The 9,268-nt window shown below is 32.8% G+C and overlaps 1 long non-coding RNA gene across 1 annotated transcript in view; it reads left to right on the plus strand.

Moving 5' to 3' along the window:
* The window catches only part of LOC116569412, a 38,058-nt gene extending 36,308 nt beyond the window's left edge, over positions 1 to 1,750 (plus strand). The window contains exon 3 of the long non-coding RNA XR_004277015.1: positions 1,421 to 1,750. This is a non-coding gene — a long non-coding RNA (uncharacterized LOC116569412). The remainder of the gene's footprint in view (positions 1 to 1,420) is intronic.
* Positions 1,751 to 9,268: the final 7,518 nt, after the last annotated feature.

Raw genomic sequence — 9,268 nt, forward strand, 5'->3', positions numbered from 1 at the left:
AGCTCTTAGAAGACAGCTGACTGTGCATCGGACAACTTCAATAGGGCTTGATCTTTCAAATCAAGATGCCCTTTTTAACAGTCTAAAACGTGATTTAAGATTTAAGTTCTTTTTTTTTTTTTTTTTTTTTTTAGTTCTTCACAGGTTTCCTATAAAATATATGAAGAAAATTTTTAAAAATTGAAGAAATGATGTATTTTACTAATAAAATAATAAAATGTGGCCATACCAGCAGATATACAACAATTTCCACCCGGATGCCCTATAGTCACCATCTGAACTATAGAACCAAAGGTACGGAGATTCCAGTTAGGCTCTGGAGTTATCTCCAAAAGATTCAAAAAAGATGTTATTCTCATCTCACAGTGAGATATTCCAGAATTCTTCACAGTCTCTATGATAAAGAGAAGGGAAAGAGTTTCTTATTCTTTTTTTTTAAGTTTATTTATCAATTTTTTTTGTAATATCTATACTCACTATGGGGTTCAAACCCATGACCCCAAGATCAAGAGTCGCATGCTCTTCTGATTGAGCCAGCCAGGTACCCCTTATAATAATTTTTGACGCAAGCGTTTGTGTTATTTATCTCTACTACTTTCCTCTAAAGCTTGGGAAAACATACCTACTTGCAGTATATCAAATTTATAGCCATTTAGTAAGAAATAAGCAATTAAAAAATATAGTGAACACTGGCCATGTACATTTTAAGTTCATTGTAACAATAAGCTTCAGAAAATAAGGCAAATAATTTGATATAACATACATAAAATATTTGAGACTGACTTAAACAATCAGGAATGATTTTACTTTAAAATCAGAAAATTTCAAGATTATAGCATCTAAATAAGAATCTATCTGATAATAGTTATTAATTTCTTAAATCTGAATTTGGTACACATATAAATAGTTCATTCATTTCTGTATAATTTAGACATTTAGGAAGCGTTGAAGAAATTATAGCTTTTTCCTGTGAATACTTAAGTGTAATCCTTTCAGAGAAATGTTCTCAAGGCTTGCAATTATTTCCTACTGTAGTTAATGGTCCTCTGAAAGATCAGGTGAACATTTTGGTAATGTTACTAGTTCTACCTGTGCTGTAGACCCCATGAAGAAAAGAATTCTAAGCATTTATAAAAAATATATGGACATTTTATATCATCCAGGATTAGGTTCAGGTGCATATAATAATAATAGCAAGTTGTATGAACATATTAGAACTTATTCTCTCACATTAAAATAAAACAAAATAAACAAAGACCCAAAGTGGGGGGTGGAAACAATAACAACACAATACAAGCAGTCCTGGGATAATACAATACATGAAGTCATTTAACTCTTCTCTCCGCTAGGCTGACTTCCACACAAGGTCACACCATAAACTAATATAACTAGTAACAGTCATCATGTTCTGTTCTTTCAGGCAAAAGGAAGGAGACAGGAGGAAGAGCAAAAGGGCACTTAAACAGCGGGCAAGCAGTTTTAATCAGCCTTCCTGGAATTTCCACATAATATTTCTGCTTACAAATCCTTGGCCAGAACTTAGTCTCAAGGTCACACCAAGCTGCAAAGGAGGTTGGGAAATACAAGCTAGGATATGTTCCCAGATAAAAATTGGGGATCTGATCTAAAGCAAATGGAAGAAAGTTGATTTGGGATAAAAAATCACGAGTCGGTCACAGTTTGCTCTTTGCCTGCCCTAAATCATATACCTCCTCTTTTCTACAACAGACCACACTTTACTTCTTATAACCTCAAATTCTCTTTTTAAGTTATTCCTAGACCTTGTTCTAGACTCGTGAAACCTTCCAGATTGGGATCATATGTGTCTTCCAATGGTCTTGTAATCTAAAAGATGAAAGAAAACACCTGTTGTTCAAAATCACTCATTTCACATTGATGGCCAAGGAACAATCAATCGCTCATTAAAACTCCCTTCTATATGAGGGGTAAATAGGAAATATTTAGTTTTCCTGTTTCCCGACCAAGAATAAATGTAAGTTATTTGCTTATTCCCTAGCTTTGCACTCTAGAATACTATTCCTTTGCATGTTATCCTCTATTGCCTTATCAGGACTGGAGTGTGGATTATAACTTTAGTAGATGCACGGCACTAAGACAAGCATCAGTGGCAATGGATTGGAGTTTCATTGACAATAAAGTTCCTGCAGAAACTGGTGTACTTGGGATCTGTATTATTTTTAGCAATATGTGTTTGAATAATTATAAGCAAACACTTTATTGGGCTGTAATTTGTAAGCTTGAGGTCTCAGATTTTTACTTCCTTGTTTTTATGTGCTTCCTATCCATCTCTCATAACTTCATGGTTAATGACACAAAGCCTTCTGAAATAATAGGCTTTAATGGGAAAGGAATATATGCATGTGCCTGCGTGTACACACACACACACACGTATCTATATCTATATCTATATATATATCTATATTTATATAAATTATAGGTGTCTTTTAGTGGAAGTGATTTCTGGTCTACCATATAGCCAGAAAAGAAAATCTTCATTCTATATTGTAAATAATAGCTCAGTAAAACTCCCTTCTATATAGTATTGTTACTCTTATGTTAGCCAATGTACAAATTGATCTATATTGATCACAAGGTATACACATACTTATTTATCTACACAACAGTCTTTTCATTTGGACTCTGGATTATGCTAGGTCTAACCCCTGACCCAGTACTACAAGTGTCTAATACATGCTCATGGATAATAAGGTTTATTTCTTAAGAACTTAACACATGTAAATTAGGTCTCTTTCTTTTTTTTAATGGGATAAAATTGAACTTTGGATTATTTATCTCTGAGCCAATAGTTTTTCCAACAGGATATCATAAGTTTGGTATTTTATGTATTGATGTGTATGTATTGACTTTTGGTTGCTTTGGATGTACTAGGAAGCCTTTTTTATTTTTTATTTTTTTCAAGAACAAATCCCACAGCTCTTTAGGGGTTTGAGGACATCCATTAGCCTTTATCTGCCAGTTAATTACTCTTCACATTAAACTGCTGCTCTTCCTGGGATGCTTAATCAAACTGAACCAAATCTTGTAGGATTTGCTCATTTATAATCATAAGATCACACAAAGTTGAATGACCAGTGCAAGGTAATTTTCAAACAGATTTGAGTATCATATATGGTTTCACGGGAAAACTGTCAACAGCCTATGCCTTCGCAGTTCCTGAAACTCAATTAAAATTTCCAGGAAATATGTGAATTCTCTCTTTATGTTTACCCTTAAAATATTTCTAAAGAACTTTAATTTTTTTAAATTTTTTTCCTAAGGAATTTTTTTTTTTTAAGATTTTGTTTATTTATTTGACAGACAGATTACATGTAGGCAGAGAGGCAGGCAGAGAGAGAGGAGGAAGCAGGCTCCCTGCTGAGCAGAGAACCTGATGCGGGGCTCGATCCCAGGACCCTGAGATCATGACCCGAGCCGAAGGCAGAGGCTCAACCCACTGAGCCACCCAGGCGCCCCCCTAAGGAACTTTTAAAAGGGAAGAACCAATCTTTTCAGTTTTTAATATGATAGACATAAACTAAAACAAACAAAAAACAAGAACTCAAAAACAAAAGCCACCCTTACATACAAAAAAGCCCCACAAAACAAAACAAAAAGTAAAACTGGATAAAGCATCAAAAAATGTTTAATCAAAAAAATGGATTTCCACCTAAAAACTTGTTTTTTGTAGAATGCCTTTCTTCTTTTTTGTGTTATGTAAATATCATTGTTGCTTAACAGGCATGGTGGTTAATAGGTTAGGATTAAAACATTTAACTTAAATCATGTGAAAGTTTACGTGTGATATACTTCATGTAATTTCTTAACTCAGGTTATATTAGATATTATATGTTTCATCAACAGTCTACTTTTCAATGCCTAAAAAATTCCAATGTATGTTAATTTATATTATTGAAAAAAATAAAAAACAAAAAACCCCAGAAAACTAAAAAAAAAAAAGAAAGAAAAAAAAACTATCATAATAGAGGGCATCTTTTAATAATGTGCTTCATGCTTTTGAGTCTGTAATTGTGAAAGTAAAAAAGATTAAAGTTTAAATTTTGTTTGGGAAGTCAACAACGTAATAAAAAAATCCTTAGAAATTAAATTTTAAATCAAAAGTATATGTTCTTAGTTACATATCACTGATGGCATAGATTTATTTTCTGGAGCTTCTGAAATTTACCATTAGGCTTTTCCATTGTATCTGGTAATATGATTTAACATTAAATAGTTTTGCTATCATTTTGAGCAAAACAACATCTCTAAAACATTAAATTGATTTTCTTTTATTATACTAAATTAGAAATTTAATCTCTCTGTGTTGTCATTTCTCTTTATTTATACCTAGAGTTGTTTTTCACTTATCTATTTTTCTTTTCTGTGCACCTATTCAGGCATAGCAAAACACTGGAAGAGTGACACAGGGTCATAATTATTGGTAACATGACCAATCAAATGAAGTACTGTTACTCAAATATACACATATACACAGACATGTTTTCTTCTTGCTCCCCACTGTTTCTCAATTGTGGTATTTTCAAAATCAGGTTTTCTGAGTTTGTATAGCTGTGTTATATAGGCAAAACTCATTCTGTGTGTGTATGTGATTAGAGGAGACCATCTGAAATTAGTAGACTAAGTTGACTGCATGACTGATCTTTATACTTGCATAAAATTCTATTATGCTTATTAAATAAAATAAAACAGAAGTAGATTTTTAAGATAAATAAAACATCTTCAAATAAAACCAGATGAATACAAACCAAAGAAGGTATTGTCAGGATGATTATAATTTATATCGCAGTTTACATGATTTTATCATATCTGTAGCAGATATTAGAATTTTGGAGAAATTAAAGAATAATTTTTGAAGGAGAAATGTATAAAACATTGAAGCATTTATGAGCTTTTTCATTCACCTATCAACTTAATAAGCATTTGTTTGAGGTATATTATGAATGCTGTTAGGAATCAGGGATTCCGTGGGACCTCATAATAGCCCTGCCCTTAGTGGTACCTGCTGTCTAGTTGGAAAGCACGCTAAAAAAATAATAAAAATTATATATATGTATATGTGTGTGTGTATACACACATATATATAATGTAATATATTTTTTAAAATTATGTCATAATAATATAATGACATAAATAAAATGGTTATGTCTTCTTAGTGTTCAAAGCAGAGAAAACTAGTCCTATAATAGAAATAATGAATCGGCTATTTGAGGAGATCTGCATTTGGCATCAATGGCTAGACACTGGTACTCTTGCCACACATAGTCATTGTCTGGGGTTGCCTGGGAACGCGTTGTCTCAGCTTGAAAGCTGAAGCGCTGAAGCTGAAGACTGTCAGCTAATTTCATCCGTTGCAGCCAAATGGCAATTTCTTTCTTGAACAGAGATCTGAGTGGCATATTTCCATGACTGCCACAAATTAAAAGCTGGATATGAAAGCCTTAGAGCTACTTAGATGCTGAGTAGGATAGAAACAGAAAAGTATCATTTGGATTTGGCAAAATGGAAGTATTTGATGATTTAAGAGTGATGTAAAAGGAGTGGTGTGTAAGAATTTTTAAGATGGTCTAGAATTCTCATATGCTGAAGAATACATGAGAATTGAAGAGGAAAATTGGAAACACCATGGTATGAAAGGGAGCAAAGAAAATGTGTAAGAGTTAAACTGGTTTATTAGTTGAGTAAAGGGCATTTTCAAATTTAAAATTTTTATTTTTATTTTTTGAGATAAGAGATAATAAAGAATTTGTGGGTATCAATGGGGCAAACTCAGTAAAGAAGAAATTAATAAAGAAGCAGGAAATAAGGTAAGTCATCAAAAATACAAAATCCATTAAGATAAGAGAGATAATTAGGCCCAGGACTGAGATGAAGAGAATTGAATTTGGTAAGAGTAGGAATTTTTCTTTCATTATAATGGGAGAAAGAGAAGTTGGGTAGTTTTGCAAGTGAAAACATGGATTTGTTAGTGGAAATATAATGGAGTTTCAGATATCTGGCATCTTTTTCTTAATAGATTCTGATGGAGGAGAGTCATCATAGAAAGTGGGAAAGCAGGTTGAAAAGTAGAGAATAGCTTCTTTTCAGGCAGTGTTAAGTGAAACTCATAAAAACTCCAAATACAAGTAATATGAGGTTTAGATTTTGCAATCTAAATGAGAGGTGAGAGAGGCAAGGAAATTTTAAAGGTGACTAGAATGATAAACAATAGATTATTATGAATTTTTGTGAAGTTCAAAGAATTTTAGTTATATATGTTGTAGAATAAGTCATATGGAAAATATAAAGGGTAAAATATTTAAAATAGATATTTCAGAAGTGATTTACTTTCTGATATAAAATTGAAAATGGCTGACTAAGGTGGTGTGGGCAAAATTTCCACTAGAAATAAATATACCAAGGAACGAAGAAGCCAGAACTGATGAGTCACCTTTCAGGAGAACAGGAGGAGACATTAAATAAAGATTTTTATACAGGAGCTAAAATCTTTAAGAAATGAAGTAGAATGGCTGGAAGATTAGAATGGAAAAGGTCATAGACTGTCAGGAGGAACAGATGGCACCCATATACTTTGAGGAACAGGATTGATTTCTTTTATTTCCTTCCCTTCTCCCTCCTCTAGAAAGAGGTGAAGAAATGGAATGCAAAGTCTAATGGAGAAACAAAAGGTCGCCAACCTCATCTTACATTTGCTTACTGCTCAGTGTCAAGTTCATGAGGCCACTGATATTTGGACAAACTTCAAAAAATGAATAGTGGTAAAAACAAAGAGTGGAAAATTGTCTCAATGTAGTCTTTATAAGAAAAAAAGATACTCGTGTGGTTTTGCTGAGCCAGCAAATGTTTGAGGTTGTTTAGTCTACATCCTTAATTATGTACAAGAGAAAACCAAAGATTTTATACAAATTAACTGATCCTCAAGCACACACAACTTGTTACTGGTGTTAAAAAACAAAATTAAACCCAAATACATTTAATCTAATTGACTTTATTCAATAAATCATGAATCTGGCAGTATCCCACCTAACAAGTAGGAAGGAGCTCTCAGGAACTATACAAAATGGAAAGATTCTATAGTCAGAGGGGTGGGGCAAAGATGTTAAAAGAATTGATTAGTTCAGGCAAGATTATTTTTCCTTTGGGGAAGGCAAAGAGGTCTTTTCATTGCTAGTGCTGATCAGAAAATAGCTGACTGACAGGCTTAAAATTCCCTCCTAGGTGAGGGTGAAACTGCCACTAGTTAGGTAGTAAATCTTGGTGGGGTTTAGCAAAAGTGTCTCTAACTTGGACTTGTTTAACATCAGCAAAGGCTGAATTAACTTTAGGTTACACACTTTCCCTTATTTGGTTTTATTCTACTATCAGAAGGATTTTTAGGAACAAAACATGTACTAGGTTAACTGTAGGACATACTGTAAAGTGTATTTTCCTCATAAGTATATGAAAGGTGGAAAGTAATTCTCTTTTGGTGTAAAGAATATTTAGGATTCTTGCCCACAAGGATTCTTGACAATGAGAAATAGTGACAGCTCTAGCATGCATCCTTTCATCTGAACAAAAGTGATTCTTTAAATTAAAAAATTCCATGACATTCACACGATTTGATGTTAGTAAAGCAACAGTATTACCAAAATGTCACTAATATAACCTCAAGGAGAGTATTCTTGCAGCAGGTTGTTTAATGGTTTTATTTCTACCTGAAAGGGATCTTTGCCTTGATGAAAGCAACTGGGAAGAAAACACAATGTTCTTATTTGTGGTTTAGAGACTGATCACAGCATTGCTCCATCTATAAATAATCTTCTATGAGAGTCCCAGAAGTCCTGCCACAAGTCCACTGTCACAGTTTATTGGCTAATCAGCAAAGAATTGAAATCTTGATTGGCTTTATTTGTTGGCTGATTGAAACACTGAGATAGGAAGTAGTGGACAGATTAATTAATTTGTGCTGGGGAATCCAAAGTTAATCTAAAGAACGCTGTCACTTTGATTGATGGCTGTGTGAGAGAAGAAGTCTTTAAAAACCACCATGAATCGTCACTCAGTGGGCACATAAATTCAAGGTTTTGTCTATTTAACTGATTGAATTCCACTGAACTATACTGAATACTAATGTTTCTGTGTGCATAACAATTACCACATTTTAAAGGTGGACTACATGTGACAGAGAGGAATGAACAAAAAATATGAACAAATACAAACATTTTTTAAACACTCATGTTTAAGAAATATGAATTTCTACTTTCCTAGCAAACTATTTACTAGCATACATTTTTTGTGAGATATTTAAAACTGATTGTCAAAATAATTGATTTTATAAATCTATAGTATATTCTAATTATAAACCTATATATTTCTGTCTGAGAACCAGAATAAGTTTCCATGCTTACACAACCTTGGAAAAAAGCAATGCTATTCCTTCAAGCTCCCGTTTGGACACATATTAAGTTACCCATTCAGTTTTGTGTTGTTGTTTCAGTTTGATATTGTATAGGTTTCATTTTGGATAGTTTGTATTGCCATGTTGTCAATTTCACTATCATTTTCTCTTGTACTTCTTACTCTGCAAATAATCCCACCAAATGTGCTTTTCAGCTCAAGTATTTTAATTTTCAATTCTGGAAGTTCAGTTTGTATCTGTTTCTTTTCAGTCTTCCATGTCTTCACATAATATCTCTTTACAATGCAGCATACAATTGTATCTATCTAATGTCTTTTTCTGCTAATTCTAAGGTCTAAGTCAGTTCTAGGTAAGTTTCAACTAATTGTTTCTTCTCCTTATTATATTTTCCTGTTTCTTCGGGCTACTCTTCCTTGGATACCAAGCACTGTAAATTGGACTTTGTTGGAACCTGGATACTTATGTATGTCATATATATATAAATATATATATATATTTATATATAGTTTATATATTATATATATTATATATAATTATATGTATAGTTATGTATATATAGTTGTATATTTTAGTATAGTTTATAGCATAGTTTATTTTAGCTATATGTATTTTACCTTTTGTTCTGGGATGCACCAAACTTATTTGTAAAAAAAAAAAAAATTAAGTAGATTTGTTAGGCAAGGAGCATCATTTAATCATCTAATTATTCATCACTACTGAAGCAAGTTCTTTTTCAGCACTCCAGCCAATTCTCTGTGTTTTGACATGTTCTAGTCTGGCTGGCCGAAACAAGTATTTTTCCAGTTCCTATGTGAGTGGCCGAGAGCTCCT

Source organism: Mustela erminea, chromosome 11 (genome assembly GCF_009829155.1).
Source record: "Mustela erminea isolate mMusErm1 chromosome 11, mMusErm1.Pri, whole genome shotgun sequence".
In the NCBI taxonomy this organism is placed as follows: Eukaryota; Metazoa; Chordata; class Mammalia; order Carnivora; family Mustelidae; genus Mustela; species Mustela erminea.